The sequence below is a fragment of the Lepeophtheirus salmonis genome, chromosome 11 (genome assembly GCF_016086655.4).
Source record: "Lepeophtheirus salmonis chromosome 11, UVic_Lsal_1.4, whole genome shotgun sequence".
In the NCBI taxonomy this organism is placed as follows: Eukaryota; Metazoa; Arthropoda; class Copepoda; order Siphonostomatoida; family Caligidae; genus Lepeophtheirus; species Lepeophtheirus salmonis.
The window spans coordinates 1,948,842-1,971,369 of NC_052141.2; positions in this window are offsets into that span (position 1 = coordinate 1,948,842).

The window sequence follows — 22,528 nt, forward strand, 5'->3', positions numbered from 1 at the left end:
ATGTATCTCTATTTATTCAAAAGTTATAGTATATTTAGCGTTTTAACATTTTGTGTGATCTTGACCTTTCACAATTAGATGACCTCTTCCTAAAAAGTCATGGGCTGATATATAAATATTTTTTGATCTGAAAGGATAAAAAATAATTTTTTTATTGTAGCCAATTTGTTCAAAAGTTATGTTCGATTTTGCATTTTCAAAATTTAATGGCCCCTTGCTGGCAACATATACAGGGTACACAAATCACATTATGTGGCCTCAAACTCCTTCCTATCCTTGAAAACCAACATCTCGATGAGTCTCAGAGTTCGAAAAATTGTTTGTTTTCACCCCCGGAGTGGATTCCAAGGTGGGTACCCTACCTTTTCCAAATATTTTGGCCAACCAATTTGTCTATTGATTACATTTTTCCCAACTGGTGCAAGGTTTAAACAAGCTATATATATATATATATAAATAAAAAACAGCTAACTAAGTACCTGCGTTTGCCTAAGAGATCACCCTAAATGAAATGACATAGATAGCTTGCAAACCCTGTATAACCTTCTTACAAAGTCTTACAAAAATTAATCAGTAACTTTTTAGATAATCCTCCTTACAAACAAACCTAAGCAAAAACGCGAACTTTATTCGCGGAAGTAATGCACAGAGAATATATTTGAACGGTATTCATTTATCCTCTCATTTCCAATCTCCTTTTTTTCTCTCAAAGATAATCTTTTACTCCAATGCTAGAGCTAAAACCAAGTTGTGAAACTCATTCGGACTTGCTTTTGTGTTGATGTTCCACATAAGCTCGATTTTAACATTTGAAGCCACAATATTTACATGTGGAGTGACGTAGCTCAATGGACAACGTTCTTGGGAGAAATTATTCTATTGAGCTCAATGTGCATGTCTCGTTCCTAGAGAAGGAAATATAATTAATGTAAATGGACTTCAAATGTCCATTCCTAGGTCCGATGGAGTAAAGCTAAAAAGTTTCTGACCTAACAAAGATGCCAAACAATTTTCTTGAATTTTTATTTCATTTTTCAACATAGTCTCCTTTGTAACTCTACACTCTTCTCCCAGGGTGCTCCCATCTCTGTAACCCCTCCAAAATAGAACTCAGCGTTTTTCTCTGCAAAATATTGGTTCACAATACATTTTTTGTTTTTGCCTCAATTACTCCGTGCTGTATCTACTTAGACGCGTCAAATTTACTCTCAACGAGCATTTATATTTCTGCTATTATTTGAAACTATTTAAAAGTTACATGTTGTCAAAAAAAAAAAAAAAATAATAATGCCAGTTCGATACTCCATACCGTCCATTTTAACAAAATCCCTCACATCAACTCACTCAGACGACTGCGCCATAACAACTGCATATCCAAAATGGCTGAAATTTTAGTGAGTAACTGTCAACAGACATTAAATAAATGTGAGTAGCTTTTATTTACGAGTGCTGCCATTTTCACCTTGAGGTAGAAAACTTTTCGGACCAACCTTGTATAATGGAAAAAACAAACCAACAAAAAAAATCCTCTTTTATTTCAGTGTCCGAGCTAAAAACCAAATAGTGAAACCCCTTTTTTTATTGACAGCCCACATCAGCTCCATTTTTACTTTCGAAACCACAATATTTACTCATAAATTGTAAAAAAAAAAAAAATATGAAGGAATAAAAAAGAAAGATTTATTTTTCTTGTAAAATATCTATTGTGTGTCAAAGATGCGGGATTGAAATGATCATTTATATATGATAAGGACATTTTTTATAAATATAAATATATTTTTTATTGTTAAACCAAAAATATCCTATAAAATATGACACACACCAAATATTTTCATTTCATTTTCATCGAGTAAATGGTCAAATTGGTTTTATATATATAGAAATACAACTCCTATGTTGTAAAAGGGGTGGGGGATGATAAATGATGATCTTTTAACTATTTTTATTTACAAATGGACAAGTTGTCTTTATTTACTATGTATGACGTTACATATGGGTATCACTCTAACCTTATGACGTAAGATGATGAACGATGTCTACTAAATACATATTTTGACTATTACGGCAGTATTGTCATTATTCCATAGTTGTTGTTAAATATATAATAGATACATATTTATATATAAACATTTATAATCCGTAAATGCGGGCCGTCAACACAAAAAAAATATAGAATAACGTTTCTCAAAATGAAGTGTAGATTACATTTGTATTCCTTGGTGAATAATTGTCAATATTGATCATGAGATTAAACCTTTGGGTGGGCTGCAAATTGTACTTAAAGTAGTCAAAAGTAATTGTCACCATAAATAATGATAAATTAATTTTATTTAAAAGGGACTATATTGGGGCCGATAGAAGTCCCTTAAACCAAATAAAAGTTTTAAACGATAGCTGAAATTATTGGGTATCTGAAGGCATCCCAGAAATTTGAATACATAGCCTATAATTGCATTAAATATTGCAATGAAAAAATAAAGTAAAAAAATATATTAGGATTTTCTCCTTTTCTTGATTTTTTATATAATGAAGCACCACATATGTATAAACGATGTATGGTCTAGATTCGACCTGATATTTAGTTATGTGATATTCTACCTAGGATTTGGCTGTTTATTATTATTTAATTTCATTTTTTTTTTTGAGGAAACATTGTCATATATATTTGATAAAAAAATCGATTTAAAAAATATCCTAAATTTAACATACATTAATTTTCTGACAAAAAAGTTGTCTTTTCGACTAATTTGACAACAATGCTTTAGTCAAGTGAGGGGGAGGGATTGTCCCCTTCCCCATAGTCACAGGTCTACCACCATCCTGGTAATAAGTTCCTCATATAAGAGACTCTCCTACAAGATCTAACTCAGACTAGACCCTCAATCCATGAGTCTTTTCTTATATTAAACCCATCATGTCGATTGATAATTAATTGATAACGGAAATGTGGTTCGCTATTCTTTTTATTTATTATTTAATTGATTTAGAGTTCTTCAATGGCAGAGATTCAAATTTTATTCGAACCACATACTACTTTGTTGTGGTTATACCTAAAATAATCATTGATGAAATAATTAATAAAAAAACATTTTTGCAAAATAATATTAATTAATTTACATATATGTAAAGCATATGAACAAACTTATTTATAGTACTAACATTTTAAATTGCATTAAAATATGCAATCTTCTATATCAATGTATAAAAAACATCATTTTTTTTGCCAATTAGTTCTTCGGCAAAATGCCCTAACGGCAAAATTGCTTCATCAATTTGTGTATTCGGCAAATAGTCTACTCATGGATTTATCTAACTATAAGCAACATTTTGCATAAATGAATTTTTCAGCTAAAAAATAAACAACTAAGTAGAAAAAATGAATAAATTATCTGAGGTGAAAATAAACGAAATGGCGCAAAAACTCCTGTTTTCCACACAAAGAACGGAAAAAGTGTGTACAAATCACACCCTGACCTTTATTCATTCATTGACTATTAATTATGAATACGTTAATTATTTTAAAATTCGAGAAAACTCCATCTTATTGATAAAATGAAAGTATATGAATACAGGGTATAAGAACGGAATTCAGGGCTTTTGATCCATCTACTTTAAATTAACATAAAATTGTCATTTTTTAAGATATATTCAATAAACAAAAAGTTAGGAGTAGATTTCAATCATTGAACATCTTTTCACACACAGTGTAGTTTCTGTTGGCCTCAATAAGTTAAACCAGTTTTTTAATGAAGACCTAAATGATAAAGTGGAGGCTTAGGAAAAAATGATGTGATCAGATAAGACAAAATTGAGCTTATCGTCATCAATGTGACTTATTATACTTGGAAGAAGATAAATGCTGAGTGTAACTCCAAATAACACCCTCTCTACTTTTAAGCTTGTTGGTGGACCATTATGTTTTGGGGATGTTTCTAGGCTGAGAGGGAAAAGGAGGACTTCACCTAATTTTTTAATTCATATAATGTCTCAATGGTAAAATAAACATACTATTAAAATTATAGAACGATTTTGGCAAGAAATCAAATAATTATCTTCTCCACTGTATATCTGCGTAGTTAGATGAGGACCAAGGTTAATAAAATACAAGGTTACACCATAACACATGTACGACTGATGTTTGACTTCCACCACACTTTTGATAATGACGTCATAGTAGAGGAGTGGTTGCGTGTCGAGAACAATGCAACAGATGGAAAATTCTAGCAAGCCCGATTACATGATGGTCTAACCTATTATATCTATTAACCTTGGGTTATACAATAACTCTTTTCCGACTGATGTTTGACTTCCACAAAACTTTTTAATATTGACGTCATAGAGTATAACTCTTACAAAGAGTACCTATATACTGTCTTCCTTGACAGTTACTGTTAGAGTACCGCTGTTATACTCAAAGACTTCAAAATCTGTCTGCCTTGCCCAGCAGTCGGTACTCTACATCAAATTGAAAATTCTGGCAAACAAGATTAAATGATGGCATAATCTTGTATTTCTATTATCCTTGGTGAGGACATATTCTCTTCTCCAAGTATCCGTTTCTATCCTATGCTGAATGACAGTTTAATTTGAAATCATTTATGTATAAAGACAAAATTACCTCTACATAATCAAAGATTATTTATCAAATATCTGAAGCAAGATTTACCATTAGAATTTATCATAGACGTAAAACACCCAAAAATCCCAAGAAAATGGGATGCCGAAATTCCAGAATAGAAAGCCTAGTAGGTTGGATAGGGGACTCACTTTATTTTCAATAATATGCATGATATTTTGTTTAGCAAAACCTGTGTATCAATTTGTTCCGAATTGTGTGTCATTCACAAGTCCAGTTCCAATTTTTTTTTTTTAAAGACATATGTTTATGAATAATTTATTTATTATTAAAAGCATTTTTTTTTTCCGTTATTAAATATCCTAAATTTATGTCTTTTGCAAAGAAAAACCTTTCATTCTCCGACTGGCACAATCTGCAATTCACTCTATGTCTCAATAAGAAACATCTACATATAATCTATGTCTCTAGACAGAAATATCCATCGTATAATCTACACTTACTTCTTTGTTCAACTATTATATGAAATAACTTTATTCATAAATGCCCTTTGATTGAAGATTCAAATCAGTTTTATTGACACATAATACTTTTTATTTTTAATGCATAGTACTACTACCTATTTTAAAATGACCTCTCAAGGACGCACCACATTTTTTATCGTTATAATTTTATTTATAGGAATAATGATGAAAAATAGTAATATAAAATGGAAGCAGACAGCTAGAAGCCACTTTCTCGTGTCTTCTTCCTTTTTAAACGAGTGGTCGCCCACAGTTATTGATCAACACAATCTTTTACAGAGAGTGGTATCCCACTCTAATGAAAACTATTTGGTATAAGTTATTCATCTGTTGACATTTGCTCGCCTTATTGGTGACCAGTTCGTAGATCAGTTGAATTATTTCGTGTATATCAATGATGAAGGTATTAAATCATAAGGATTTTTGCCACGTAAAAAAAGGAACCAAAAATAAGCATGGTAACCCTGACAATTTGAAAAAAGTTTGAGAAGAGAGCAGTTTAGCTGTCATGACATTTATAAAATTAGCTGTGAGATAAAGGAAATAAACACGTGTCCTACGCCGTATCAACCAAAGCAATAGGCAAGAATGACTCCAATGTCGATCCTAGAGCCCAACAAGGACTTAGATTGATAACTTACGTTGTGTCAGTCCATATATAGGACCGAAGACCGAGGTTCAGTCCAGTCCGGTTCCATGGAGTCAAGTTCCACTTTTTGGTCCTTAAAGAAGTTAAAATCGACCTCTCGTGACGTTGATGAAGGTGTTTTTCCTTTTTAATTACTCCGTTATATAATAGAATACAATTACATATATAACTAAGTATCAATACGAATATGATCGTATTATAATGAAAAAAAATCATATTTTTTGCAAGATATGTTCAATAATCTTAATATCTATGTCATATATCTTATTTGGCTTAATAAACCATCGATATTTTTATGAAAAATTCTAGGACCGACAGTTAAAGACTTGTGCCAAGGACAGACAGTTCTAAACACCCATCCCAATGATTGAGTGTCCTAAGGACCGGTCTAAAGACTGGACTGGACAGAATAAATAAGGACCGATAAATCACTAATTATAACTAGTGTTGTGTCAGTCTTTATTTAGGCCTGAGGACCGCGGTCAAGTCCAGTCCCACTGACATTCCTTAGGAACATTTCCGAGAACTGATAGTCCTAAGGATCGATTTTCTTATAACGGTCCTTAGGGATATCCCTCGACGGGCTGCCTGTTGAGAATCCCTAAACTAGATGTTCTAGAACCAATTATACTTTAGTAAATGAAACCTGTATTATTATTAATCAACTATTTTGGTGTAAAAACATTGAAAAATCAAAGGTTTATCCCAAGGTTAACAGAAATACAAGGTTATTTGCTTTTCTGACTGATATTTTAGTTCCTCCACGTTTTTAAATAATGACGTCAAAGAGTATAAATGTTTCACAGAGTAGCTATATATGACCTTCCTTGACTACTGTACCACTGTTATACTCTATGACGTCAGAATTAGTCTGTCATACCCAGAAGTCAGTATAATATATGAAATTGAAAATTTTGCCAATCCCTATTACATCATGGCATAACCTTGTATTTCTACTAACCTTTGGGTTATTCCTATTCAAATAAAACACATAAAATATGTTGCTTATTTAATGGCCTTTAAATTGCATTTTCTCAAGCTTAGATGATCACATAGAAAAGATGAGCCCATATTTGTACTCAATATGGTTGATTCTAACGAAATTAATTAATTTTCATGGGGGTAAGAGGTCTTAAACCTATAACAAGGGCAAAAATACTACAAAAATTCAAACCCAAAATTATCAAAAAGCGTATTTGATTCGGAAAAATGAATGACAAATTTGTGATAATCGTGTCAAGTTTCATTTGAATTGAAATGAACGCAATTTGTCTCAGCATATAAACTACAATAATTGAATATTAGTTTAATAGATAAGAAAAAAAAAAAAATACTCAATCTCATGTAAAATATACAGGGTGAGGAATAAAAATCCGCAAAGTTTAAGGATGATGTATTTACAATAATTTCCCCAAAGTTAATTCAACATTTGACAATGAAGGGGTCCATTGTGAAGTCAATCAATCAAACCAACCAACTCCAGCTTAAATCACAGCTTACAACCTAGCACAGGTCTTGATGAGGAACTCCTTGTCCATATTGTCCACTGCCTATACTATTTGAAAGCCACCAAGGAAATCAACAGGGTTTTGCACACGTTTATTGGACTCTCTCTTCAAGACACCCTATACATAGTAGTCCAAGGGATTAAGATCTGTTGAGCTAGGAGGTAACATTTATTTTGTCCAAAACATGATAAAGGTCTTCAACATGTGTGTTTTTAGGCAATAAATACGGTTCCAATGTCCCCATTACGACAAACTGCACAAAATTAAAATTTTAGCATGACACCTGATCTGTTAATATTCATTTAAGCTCCCTAGCGTCATTGTGAGTGGATTTATTATGTTCCTTGGCACGGTGGCACAGAATAAGGGGTTAAGATCCGACGAGCTATGAGGCCACAGTTCCTTTGTCCAAAATATATCAAGAGGTCTGGAGTCCATTTTTTTTTGCTCTCAGAACGATCATGGGTCTTCCTTGTAGGTCTTCTCGACCCTTCATACTCTTATAATACATTGGTAACACCATAAACAGTTGATTTGGTCAGATTCGTAAACTCAATCATCTTCTTGGGCGTGCACCCGGGACGGGCGCATACAATTATGGCCACACACCATTCATATTCGGAGGACATCTCAAGAATTTTGTATTATTTCTGATACAGTTTTATGGGTTGAATCTGATGAGCACATTCTTTCATCAACAAGAATCTCAAGTTTTTTCAAGATATTAAGATCTAACCATGTTTCGAATTTTATATCCCCACCCTGTACACAAATGTACCAATGTATTTTATATGATACTGTCAAGTTTGGCCTTATAAAGTGAAATCCACTTAGAGCATTCCATTAGCTATGACTCCACACATACCTACATAGAGTAGGAATGTATTTATGAGGATCAAGATTATATTGATTTGTTATTTATTTTGATGGTGATGGTTTTGACTTTTATGTATAGGATATCTCTCTCACTCACAAAATCCTGCATTTCCTCTCCGAAAGTCAATTATAAGTTATGACGTAAATTGCGCAATGCCTTTTTTTTTGGGGTGAAATATACATATAAACATTTCGCTTAGTAGCTAAAATACAGTAGCAATGTAGTAAACAACAGAAGATTTCAAGCCTACTACATTTTCAAAGGCTGAACGAAAGTCTGTTGTCATGATTTTGGTGAACAAAAATCTGGATATTAGCAATGCTGAGGTCTCAGAGATGACAATGATCAACAAGAGAAGGTGCTCCCTCTGCTACATCTTCAAAATGACTCAGGATTGGCTGCAGAAGGATTGCTACGACTGGTTATCCAGGGATATTTGGCGTTCTATCTCCCCTGACATGAATCTGATGGATTATTTTGTCTTGTGATGTCTTGAGTCGAAGGTTAGTACAGTTCCTCACATCACTGTTAATTCCCTGATTGACTCCATCCTGCTCGAATGCTAATATTTAGAAATGGCTCTTGTTTCCATTGCCTACTCACGTTTCAGGACCCATAATCTATGGGTACCATATTAAAAGTTAATTAAGTATATCTATTTATGAAATAATTTCAAGATTTGCAAATTAGGAAACACCTGCAAGGAAGACTCATTATCTTTCTGGGAGAAAAAAACGCACTCCAGACTTCCTGAAGGCATTGCAGGGCATGAAATGTGGGATCCCATCTCCTTGTATTGTGAAAGAGAAAATAGAACTTTTGTTATACATATGAATGGTCCGTATAACTTACTCCAATATCGATCATCAATTCTATTCTGAATCCACGATTATAACTCCCAAATAAATCATCTGTTTTACTCTCTGATCTTCATTAAAAACATGGAACGTTGTTACTTATATATTAGTATATCTTCAAGAACTAAAGAATAATGATTGCAGTTTGGAAATCAAAAAGGCCCAGAGGGATCATTCCAAGTCAAATCAACGAGGGCATGTTATCCGACCCTCTCAGATTTCTATGATTTTTGACACACATACTCAAATACATTTGTAAATTAAGTGTGCCGAATTTCAGCACATAATTCTGAGTCGTTTCTGAGATATAGATACTCGTCTCAGAGCACAATTTTTAACGTCACTTTAATGACTTTTTACCGGACGCTACTTTTTCTTATATCTGCTTTGATCCAAGAGCTAACATCTTCAAATTTGGTACGTTAATATTTTGAAGTGTGAGAATTTTAAAAAGGAAGTCAAAATTAGAATATTTGAATTTCTGATGATCTCATTTGAAACCCCTAAAAAGGGACTATCGACGCCATTTTGATAACAGCAGTATCAAGAGCAAAAGGACGACAGTTGCAAGTCTAAAAAAAGAAAGAACAAACTATTTTAAATTTATGTACAACTTTAAAAACAAGTGATATATTATAAACTACTTATATATTTTTTTAAATTTGTTAATTTCTAATCAATAATATGAATGACTGTAGTTCAGTTTTCGTTTTTCAGTCTATATATATCTTAAAATAAGTTTAAGTTATAAAAACGTAAATAAAGTTGACCAAACTTCGAGAGAAAAGTATCCTAAATTTAAGATCCCATCCTGGTATAATAAAAAAAAAACACGATTTGTGGCACAGCGATACAGGATGTTTCCAAAGTTTCATATTCATAAGAGTTGGGACATTTTTTAAACTGTTGATCAAGTACATGTTAGTTTATTTCAAACTTTTTTTAAAATCAAAATTGAGGTCATAAGAAATTTGAATATTTTAATTTTGATAATAATAATTCAAATAATATGAATTACTGTAGTTCAATTTTCTATTTTCAGTCTATATAAATCATAAATAAGTTTAAGATATAAAAACTAATTAGGCAGTTTAAAAAAAAGTATAAGTGATTAATGCCTAACAAGCCAATTCTGAGACAGCCTTGGTGAACACTTATTTGACGACACAAGTGTTGTTGTTAATCCAAGGTATTACTGCAATCTATTGTACATGCGTCATACATATTTTATTCGAATAAAACCCAAGGTTTATGTGTATATTTAATAATGGATTCCTAGGTTCATAAATTATATTCATACCCATAGTTTTCTATCAAAATAGTTATATCTCGGGGGATATTTTATCACCCTTTTGACTAATTCTACTTTGTTTCATTTCCTTGACGCTTTTGTTTCTTCATCTTTACATCTTTTGCACGACCAATGAAATGAGGGAGGTAATAAAGTGAAAAGTCATGCTTCATAATTGATGCTGCTTCAAATATTGACATGCAATCAATGAAGTGCATATAATTTGAGGAGAAATAAACGTGGTCGTAAAAGATACAACATATTTAATTAAAATGTAACATTTTTTTGACAGCTCATTTTAGTATATGTATGTTGCATGTAATTTATTGAGATTCCTAGAGGTTCAAATGCTGTTATTTGGGTAAATGAGAGCTAAGGAATTATTGTAACCGATTCCAGGAAGCCTTCATACTTTGTATAACATATTTATAGTTGTTTTTGCATTACATTTTTGTAATGCTGCAAGTAAAACAAAATGGGCTGATTCTAAGTATTGTCTTAAAATGGTGTACAGGTCGGGAATTTTAAATCCAGGAAATTTAAAGATTACAATTAATTTAAAAAAAATTAATAAATCTAAATCTTTTGCTCCTGCATGATGGGGCCCATAATGAAGTCTCTATCCAAGACGGCCCAGATATAGTAGTCCAAGGGGGTCCAATCCGGGTAGCTAAAAGGCCATATTTCCTTTACCCTATAGGTCTTAAATTTTTGGGTTTCCCAGAATAAATCCAGTCCCAATTACTTGATTCGGACAAACCGCATTAATTTAAAATTATAGTATTACACCGGATCTGTTAACATCACTTTAAGCTCTTTAGAATAATGATCTATGACGTCATTTGCGCACAGGGGCGTGCGGCCGCCTAGGAGGCACACAATAATGGGTGCACTGCGGTAGTATGCAGAGAATATCGCAAGGATTTTGTATTTTTCTTATACATTTTTGTCAGTTGAATGTTCACATTTTCATAAACATGGATGTCAGGGTTGCAAAACTATTGAGGCTTAAACTTGTTCCAGATTTAAAATTCCTACTTTGTATATTCTCCTGCCACACAGGTTCATGTACAATTCGATTATGAAGTTGCTAAATATATTTTGCCTGGTTACGAGGTTACTTCTCTGGTAAATCTAATCTTTTTTATTTATTTAAAGAGCCTATTTTATTTACTACAATATCAAAAATTTTCAAAGTCTCTGTTCATGAAAAAATCACTCATATGCGGACTTGAGTAACACAGTATATATTCATTTTTAATGTTCTATACCAGTGGTTCTCGACACCCAATGGGGTCACAACATCAATGCCTTGTGGTTGTAAAATGTATTTGGAGATAAATATGAACATTGTATATGGTGAAAAATATGTATATTTAGACAGCTTTATGAATTATATTGTGATATTAAATGTAACAGTTCCCTAAGTCAGATAGGCAATTGTTTTGTTTTGGTTGCTCGACCCCTATTGTTCTTCCCACCGGTAATGCCAAATTAGCTTATTTTTAGACTAGTAAGAATACCCTGTCAATGGTAGTCAAGGCTGCTTGGTAGAAGTCAAAGAGATTTGAAGGAAGGTCTTTCTTGCTCCAAATAACATCAAAAATTCCTTAGTAAGTGTTGTAGGAGTATTCTTATGACCTAAAACATCATGGCAACTGAGTGATTTTCTTCTCTGACGAATAATTTATGGAATGTATAGTTACTTCACCAACAAATAATTTATAATTGCAATACAAGGCAGTTTCTTCTACAAAAAAATAATTAAAAAATCAGTCCTTTATAATAAGATATTTTCAGAGTTGGCGTCGTTGTGTGATTACTAGTACTAAAGTGGGCTATATTATTTGAAAGGTTGAAAACCACTGTTCTATGCAATATCATGTACATACATATAAAATGTCCCATGGTCCTTCCCTCTCCCCTAATTTCGCTGTTTGGATGGCAAAAGTTCAAAAATCATGCAGTTTGTTTAAATTTCTATGTCTTAAATTAGGGACTTGAGGGAGTGGAACTTACATATCCCTTTACCAGGATTTTCCCCATTTCTACCGAATGTATAATTGAAAACAATACATTTTAAATATGTAATTTTAGTTAGTTTAGTTGGGGAAACTAGGAGAAATACATTCACGAAAGTTTGTACGGATCTTGGCACATGTGCTGCCAAATTTAATCTTCAATTTAGCGTCCATCGAATGTGATAATGACCTTGATGCACCTCTGGAAGCTCTGACAGGCGGTAATAATGTAATTTGAGGTTCAAGAATTTCCAAAGCTTATCCACAAAATCCTTGAGCGCTTCTAGATTCGGTGCCCTTGTCTGGCAGGACTTTACCTCGACATGCGGGTAGAGTGAAAGGTCAAGCAACTTGACATCTGGCAAATACGGTGGCCCCATTTTTTCGTCCAGAATGGTTTGTTGATCTCCAAAAAGGAATTTATAACTTTTACTGGTTGAACCGGTGCACCATCTTGTTGCAGCTTGTCTCGATATCAATATCGTCATTAATGGTCACCTTGACGTTGTAAATGGTATGCATTCTTGCCTAAATCATGTGTCAGATCTGTCTGTGTTCCACACGATGTATATGCATTATCTGGATTCTTTTTCCTCCTTGTGAGGCCATTTTTCGACTGATTTTGTTAATTTTTTTGGCGGGGTATCAATACACACAGTTTCTCGGCTGGTGGGAGGAAATTTCAATTCCCCTCATGTGTTTTCTTTATGCATCTCTTTTATAAGTGTCCAGATTTCAAATACATACCCAGTACAACCCCTTTTAAATCCGAAAAAAATGCCAAGAAATTACGTATATATTTTGTAAATGATTCCATAACGAAAGTTTAGAAAACATTTCTACGAAACATTTTTTTTTTTTTCGAATTTATTTTAAATGTTCTATCATATATATTATCTGCAATGCCCCATGTTCTCCATTTGTCATAGGGAAGGGACAAGTACCAAAAATAAACTGGAGTCATAATATGTGCGTGTCTTAAACTATATAATACCATAAACCAGTAAGTGAAGGTTCAAGCATGCCCGCTACAAATGGGGTAAAAGAACTGCGAAAGTACTAAAATGGCAACATAACATAACGTAGGTTCTTAGTACCATTTTTCATATTTTTAGATTCAAATAGTCGAATGTACCTAAAAAAGAGGTCATGTGATACGCTTGAAATTGGAATGAAATAATTTGATAAAAACTGTGATTTCTTAATTTCACAGTTCTCATTTTTTATATATATTCATATATTTGACCATTCACATGTAATAAACACTTTTTTTTTGCCTAAATATATGACAAATAGTCTACTTATGTTATGTGATTGTAGTAATTTTTCTGTTCTTCTACCTCATTTGTTGCGGGCGCGCTTACAGGTTTCTAGTATTATATGCTTAAACTATACTTAGAGGGAGTGGAACATATCCTTCCAATTGGTTACCGCCCCTTTTCTAAATTAGTTCAATTTGGAAATAATTACAACAAAACTATATCCTATCTCAACTAAAGTAGGTGCCCCAAGGTGACTGTATATAAGGTGTGTTGATAAGAGACTTGCAACGCATCCGGTTGACGTTAGTTGACAACTTATTTGATGACGTCACAACGGAGTCAAGCTCAGTGTTACTGACTCTTATTAAGTGTAAACTCATATTATTATAAGAATGATATCTTCTTCTAGTGGTACTAGGCGCATTTGTACTGTGGCAACCTATACACATCCATCAAAAGTCCACTATTTTTGTATATTCATTTGAATATTTATGTTCTGACCTATTTTTCATTGAAAGCAACTTTTAATTTTTTAATTTATGATTTAAGTATAGTAATCGTAGGAAGGTAAAAATTTACACTAATAGTCATGTCTGATGAGAAAATTAAATACTATATTATCTATAAATACAATTCGTTTGGTCTAATTTCCTCCTAAATTGGCTCCTCTCTGACGTCATCAAAATAGCTAGTAAACAAAAGTAAAAAAATCTCTTATCGACATACCTTATATATAATCACCTTGACAATAAAATTAGTAATGAGGTTACAATCTCTTTTAATGTTGTAATAGTCCTTATTCAATCACTCAAGTCCAGCCTTCGGACTATCCTTAAGACCATAAGTCCTTTGGACTTTCAGTTCTAGAGCTGATTTAAAAAGGATTATTAAAGTTGAGTAACGTCATTAAGTTTCAGGACTCATATAGATGGAAGAACTCAACTGTACCGAGATTGAACTGAACTGGACTGTATTCCTCATTAAATCATGTTATTAAATGATAAACTTCGCTTAAGTGATTGTATTTTCCTGTTTATTACTTGTAATTTTTTGCATCTATTTATTTATCAAAGTTAATTTAAAATGCTTCCAAGATCCTTACCAAATAAATGAATTTGCTCTCCTTGCCAAATTGATTCATTAGCAACAATTTATTTGAAGAACAAATTTTAATAGACCAATTTGTTCTCATATTTTTGATTATCTCATTAAATTCAAACTCTTGATTGTTCAAATTGATATGTATGTAGACTGATGCAGGCCAATTTTTTCTACGAGTGGTCCAGACACATTTTTTCTTAGGAACCTATCCAGGCCGAATTATTTTTCTTCGGTATTAAGTGATTTTTTAAGCCCATTTGAACCCATACTTTGTGATCTCACACTTTAACTTAATTGTATTCAAATGGAGGAACGATCTCAATATATTAATCATTTTTTGGTCTCAATCTATGAACCGTTTTTCTCCCATAATATCCTGATTTATGAATTGTATAATTATGATTTATCCAACACCTTTAATTTCATATGACCTTATTGTAGGTCGATGTACACAACTGACTTCATCAATAGTTAGTTTATAGTATCCATATATATAACGAGATAACGAGAACAATAACGCATCAAAAGTTATTCTAAAGAATCGGTCCAAAACCGAATTTTAAGTGAGACTAACTTATTTTTGGCAAGACTGATCGATACCAAAGTTTTTTTGTAAACAGGAAAATACTAAACTTCTTTAAAGGATCGATTTAGTTCGGACCTCTACAAATCATGAAGGTGTCAAAACAGTCTAGGATTTTTGTACTGAAACCATTATGCCATCAAAAATGCATCTAAAGAAACGGTTTAGACCGAATTTGAAATTAGACCGATCTATGAGTATTTTTTTTTTGTAAGACCGATCCAGACCAAACTTATAAAAAGAACTGAATTAGTTCCGTCCACTAAAAACCACAATGGTCTCAGATAGGTCTAGGATTTTTTGACAGGAACCATAACGTCCTCAACAATTAATCTATAGAATTGGTACAGACCTTATTTTAAGTAAGACCAATCTAAATCATTTTTATTTAGTTTGTAACTAATCTAAGCCGAATTTTTAAATAATCAGGTCTAGACCAAATTTCTTTGGAGGATAGAAATAGTTCTAAATTTCATTAAAGTCTCAGACCGGTCGAAGGATTTTCAGATCGAAACCAGATAAAATATTATTAACTATTAATCTATAGAATTGGTCTCGTTTAAATTTTAAATCAGAATGATCCAAAGCGATTTTATGTTTGGAAACTATCTAGACCGAATTTTTCATTAAGACCATTCTAGGACACACTTCTATAAGGATAAAATAAGCTAGGTCCATTAAAATTTATAGTGGCTTTAGACAGGCCTAGGATTTTCTCACCCAAGCCCTACACTAGTGAAAACCTTTATTACAGGTATCCATCATTAATTCACTACGAGACTAATTCCATTATAAATATTATTTACCCATAAATATCTATGAGCTACAAGAGATTATAACCACAAGGAAATACAACTTTGAAAAGTCTGACTAATTTATTGCACAAATATTAATGAGCTTTATTTTACAACTTTTTAATCATATTCCACAAAAACCCACGCATTTATGAAATATGGTTTTATGATTCTTAAAAAAAGATACAATAAAATAATAATTCACGTATATATACCTTCAAATATGAATATATTCCATCATGGTAGTTAATAATATTAATTAAAAATAACAAAGACAAATCCTTAAACAATATTTTTTTATTCATCAATTTAATTTTGTGAGTTTCATTCAATAAATTTTATGTAGTATAAGGTCAAGTTTTTATAACTTGAGAACCAATTGATTATTGGAAGGAAAAGTATTTCTAAATTGTACATATCATGTGTTCCATAAACGATTAGTTTGATTTATCTTTTTTCTCTCTCTTTCTTTTCATGATATTACTGTACAATTATAATAATAGACATTTTTGTTCATTACATGTAAGATAAGGTGGATTTTATTATTTAAATTTTCTAAATGTTGGATTTATAATTTTTGTTTTTCTCATTATTTAATGTATCCAAATAAGGACTATAAGAAAAAAGAGCTGAAGACAGAATAATAGTTGACCTCTCCATCCGGAGTACCTACAACATTAAGAAGTACAATACAGCCCCATAAGCCAAGATTAACAAAATTTTCTGGAGCAGCAATATGGCTTACTTTTGGCTTGCCTCCATCTGTCCCTCCTTCAGCCCTCAACCCCCTGAACTTTGCAGTTTAAAACGTCTTGCAGAATTTCTGCCGCACCTCTCATCCAAATTGTGATTACGATGTTTCATTACACAACCAAAAGTCAGCTAATATAGATTTTTTATTCCATGTCTTTAATTGTAAAAATGTTAGAGCAACAACAAAAAACAACTCATCTGTCACATTGCGAAGAAGGCATCTCCAGACTGCCTACGACAACAAGAAGCCCGTTGCAGACAACAAGAACCAAAACGTCTACAGTAACAATATGACTGACTATTGGCCTGCCTCCATGTGGCGCGTTTCCAAGCCTGACATCAAACCTTTTGACTTTACAATTTGGATTGTCTTGGAAAAGAATATTAGCTACTCCTCTCATTCAAATTTGGATTCGATCCGAACTACCATCATGACTGGGGGATACATCATGAACGCGACATTCATCACCAACAACTCCTAACCTGCTCTCGGGTGTTGAGGCTGTTATTGTCTATGAAGGAGGACATATTGAATACAAAATATAGCTCAATATAGTATTTAAACATATCACCAATTTGGTCGTGAGTTGTCTTTCCATGATTCAGTCAAAATCACGTTTTTTTCGTAATTTTGTCTTGAATTAGCTGTTGACTGTACAGAGTGATACAAAAACTAAAATTTATAATTTAATTACGGGGTTTGATTACAAAGTGAACAAGTTTGTTTTTATCCAATGTCTTTAAGCGTAAAATATCGGAGTAATAACAAAGAGGTAATCCCGATACCCGTGTTTGATCTTCTCCTGGCTAGAGTACGTGGTGAAAAGGCTGCAGAGACCTTCGGAATTTCCAACTGGACTTCCTACGACTACAAAAATTCAATTACAGCTCTATTCAGCCAAAAAGAACAAAAACTTTTTCAGCAACAACATAACTGACTTTTGGTCCGCCTCCATGTGACCCTCCTCCAGGCCTGACTTCAACTCCTGGACTTTACAGTTTGTGGTGTATTAGAGAAGAACGTTTGCCGCACTTCTCATCCAAATTTGAATTCTCTTTGAGCTTACAACATGACAGCGTTGTACATAAACAATCCGTTTGCCAGCGTGTTATTACCTGTGAAGGAAGATATACTGAATACAAAATATATATAACTATAGTATTTAAACATATCCCCAATTGATTTGTGACTTGTCTTTTCTTGATTCCTCACATTTTTCTTAATTTAGACATGTTACGGCAAGTTTTGGCTCCACACGCCTTATTAAGTCCTTTAACTTCATTGAACAAACCATTCAATCACAGACATAAAACAATAAGTATGAAATGTGAGGCCTGCAGCTAACAGTTGTCTCAATTCTGTCTCCAGTCCTTCTCTCAATTATTCCTAGGATTGCTGAGAAATGCAGATATGTATACCAGATGACCTCCGAATAACCATGTTCGTAAAACATGCTTCTCTGCTATTATGAATGAAATCATGAGCGAACACGACTCTCATGAATTATTTTCCATCATGAATAAGTCAATATTGAGCCTGTTTACCCCTTTAGTCAAGGTCAAAGGGGTTACACATACATGTAGGCACCTATATATGTAAATATAAGAAACATTCAATTAGAATATTATGTACATAAATACATAAGTACTTTGTTTGTGTAACTAAACAGCCCTCTGTTAAATATGAAATATTTATGTTATTATATTTAGTTCCATTCGTCTCGTACATAGAATGAGAACCATAATTGGATCGTTAATGAATAATATATTTTTATGGACTGTTTGCCCACAAATACCCTGGATCCTTAGAGTAAAACAAACTGTATACATAGACAAATAGTTAATTTGTGCTCAAACATTTCGGAGAATGAGTAGAGTTGTAAATCATACGTACTTTGCGTATGTAGAAAAAGAAATCGAAAATTGATATGGTAATCCTGAAAGATTTGAAGGAGAGCAGCTTATCTGTAACTATACTACCCGTAATACCTTTATTGCCCCAGAGTTATAAGGTGTCGACGAACATACAAATTTTGCTTTAATAATATAGAACAAATCCTGGGTGTTAGACTCCGTTTTTTATGAACACACTTGACTCACTCAATAGATAAACGTTCTCTCCTCAAGTAAAAAGTAAAATAACTATAGCAGTTTATAATTTTTTTAATAATATGATTTAAAGAGCCTTTACTTTAACTTGTTGTTAAATCTTATCGAAAGTCACATTCATTTTTGAAATTATTAAAATTTTATATAAAGTACTTCCAACTTTTTCTTTTTTAGTATAAGTTGAACTGAACGTTGCAAGATTTAATTCATTTTATACAGAGCTCCCTGTATATTATAGGGATATATTAGGGAGCACTATGTATACGCTGCATGCTATATTCTAAACTACTGAAAGATCTAGATTTACTATAATCTTATATTTAGAACAGAAGTACCGTCATTTGGTTCAAAGATGCATATATGCAGATAATTTTTGCTCTATTAATATACAATATACGTTCTCTTTAATGACTTATACCGATTTTTTTGATTACGCTCACAATGATTTTGACAATTTCACGTCTCTACTAATAACTTTATAATAAATCCTCTGTGTTACTGATCATTATTCATGAGAAGGTATGATAAATTTGTCTAAATTGGAAAAAGTGTAAAAATCACGCCTTAGAGAATGTGAAACAAAAAAATATGGTAATACGTTTGACACGTCTTTACATCGAGGTTCAAGACTCGAATAGGATTGTAAATGACTTGTAAGAAAAACAATTAATGTCATAAACTATCTAATTCTTTGGGTACTGAAATATTTGAAGGAGTCCTCATCAAAAATGATTTTTAAAATTGATGTTAAAATTTTTCGCAGTGGTTACTTTAATTGATTCTTTCAAAAAATGAGTTAACATTTTATTTTTACGAATTATGTTCTTTTTTTTTTCTTGATAAAACACGCCCTTACCTCACTAAAAAGGATTTATCTTTTGAATGTTGGAATGTCTTTTATCACTTGTTATTACATTAAATTTTCATCTATATAGTTATTTAATTTTAAAATATGACTCTAAATCGAAATTATACAGAAAAAAGTGGTGTTTGAAAGAAGGATTTAAATGTCAAACCTACTGCGATTGAAAGTTAGAATGACCATTTTATGGCTTAAATTAAAAATAATAAATATTTGTTTTAGCCGGTGGGTGTTCCAAAACCTTAATTTTGTTGCAGAGCGTTATCGTTACTCATAGAATTCTAGATACATAAAAGTACATGTTGTGTCTCTCCTTATTTAGGACTAAAGACTGAAATCCCCCCTAGTTCAGTCTTTAATCCTGTATATCCGTCCTAAAAACTGGTAAAGTTCGGTCCTTGATGCGTATAATGCTTTATATTACAGAAAAAACGGTCAATACCCCTGAATATTAATACTTTTGAATTAGATTTTTTTGTATACATCAAATAAAAATATGTCTATATTTTGTTGTTCAGGCATTAAAAAACAATTTAGAGAAAAGTATTATTGTTTTTTTATATAACTTAATTCAAGAGTATATTATACGTATGAGAATATACCAATAATATTCTATAATCCAGTTAAGTTTTGAAGGTTATTTAGAGCTTCGAATACATTTTTTAATAAAAATAGCTCATTGCATTCGTTAAAAATAACTATTTTACAGTAGTTTTTTGTCAGTTTTATATTATATACATACTAGTTTATATAAAAAATACTCTTTTGTTTTTTGAAAATTTTACTATTTTATGAATTAAATATATAAAGTTATTTATATACCTAATGTTTTAGTATAGAAGAACAAGTGTGCACAACAAAAACTCAATGAGGTTAGTTAGACACATCATCAATGCAGGGTATAAAATAAAAATAAATCTCCCCATATTTGCGCACTTTTCCAAAATAAGGATTTTGCTTTATAGTGTGCTACAAGATTGAGCACTATAGCGGGTATCAATCAAAACAAAACTGTGGTGAAATTTGCGTCTTGAGAATTGAAATGAAAGTAGAAAAAATATATTTTTGAGGGATACCCCTAAACTCCACCCCTCCCAATTTGACGCTCAACGGTTTCCCTATGAAGTAAATTTTTTTGGTCATGCGTCATTTAAAAAACTGTATTTATAAAAAATATGTGTATTATCTTATAATAAATACCTTATGTAGTTAAAAAAATTATCAAGGGATTTTCCAAGGGTTCAAGAAGCAATAAAGGCTTGTGCGCGCACTGTTTGACATAAAAAGTAGGTTCCCCAAAAATATATGCATATACCAGTAGTTGCATAAATACGCGGACTAATTTTTAAACGCTTATATCTCGAGGTTCCGTAACCGGAAATAAAAAATTCCAACACAAACAACTCGGTAAATCTTTTGGCATTGTTTTTGTTTTTCTTACGCGCATCAAACAAATTCGTTTACGATGAATGACGAGGCCAAACGTCATATGGTTGCCACTCTCCTCCGCGCCGGTAGGTCTGTCAAGGAGATAATCAAGGAAACTGGACTATCCAGGACTACTGTGTTGAAGGTCCAGAAGCTTGTCAAGGAGGGAAAATATCTGAAGGAGGGTGTTCGGACCGGCAAACCACGGAAAATCAATGTGGATGAGGTGAAGGAGGCCTTCACAAAAACATTTGGCCACCTCAATCACCTGGTTTGATCCCCTTGACTACAGTGTGTGGTGGCAAATTGAGAAGATTTTGACTCATTGAAGGCCAGCGTCAATAAGCAATGGGCAGCCATGGAAGACCATTACATCCTCAATGTGTGCAAGGCCTTCCATGGGGCTTGGAGGGTGTCAGAGCAGCTGATGGGGTTATATTCAGTAATTATATTAAATTTTATAGCAGAATAAATTCTGTATTATATAATTCTAAAAAAAAAATACGTCATACGAATTTTATAATACAATTTAATTATTTGCCACAAATAGTTCGCGTATTTATGCAACTACCGGTATGTTCACTTCTATTGCCAAGACACAACTTTTGTCATGGTTAAATCTTTCCTATCTCAATTTTTATTTTGGGACGATACTTTCTGTAATCAACATGTTCCCCTCCTCGAGTCTGTAAAACAATATTTCTATATACTTTATGCCTCCATCTAATGCATGGCAAACAAGTACTTGAATCATCTGTTTTTCCAATTGGCCTTTATTCTGTAGAAGGTGGAGAAGCATCAAGATTTAACACCCTTACAGATCAGATTCACCGTCTTCTGATAAGCAGTGTCCCCTGTTATTTTACCTTAGAAAATATAAAGTTATGGGCAGATTCTAAATCAATATTTATAACGATGATTTAATGAAAAAGATCAAATTTATGGTTGTGTTTATTTGCCCTGTATCAATAAATAAATTATAATTCAATTATTTTCATAAATATAAAGATGAATGCTAAAAAAAAATATGAAATCCGTTGAAGTTAATATATTTTTCATAAATAAGTAATATAAAACTTAAAGTTCAACTGTAATTGTAAACAACAATATATAGAATATCAAGTTTTATAGTTTTGGGGCGCTTTTTTAAAGGAATAGAGCACTGTGTGACGTCACTCAAGTTTATTTCTTCTTTCTTTAATCAATTCTAATACTGACTCTCCCAAGGACTGAGAGTCAAAAGAACCGGTTCTGAGACTGGACTGGACCGAATAAATACAGACCGACACAACAATACATGGACGTCTATTGACGGCATTCCCCTCATTTTTGT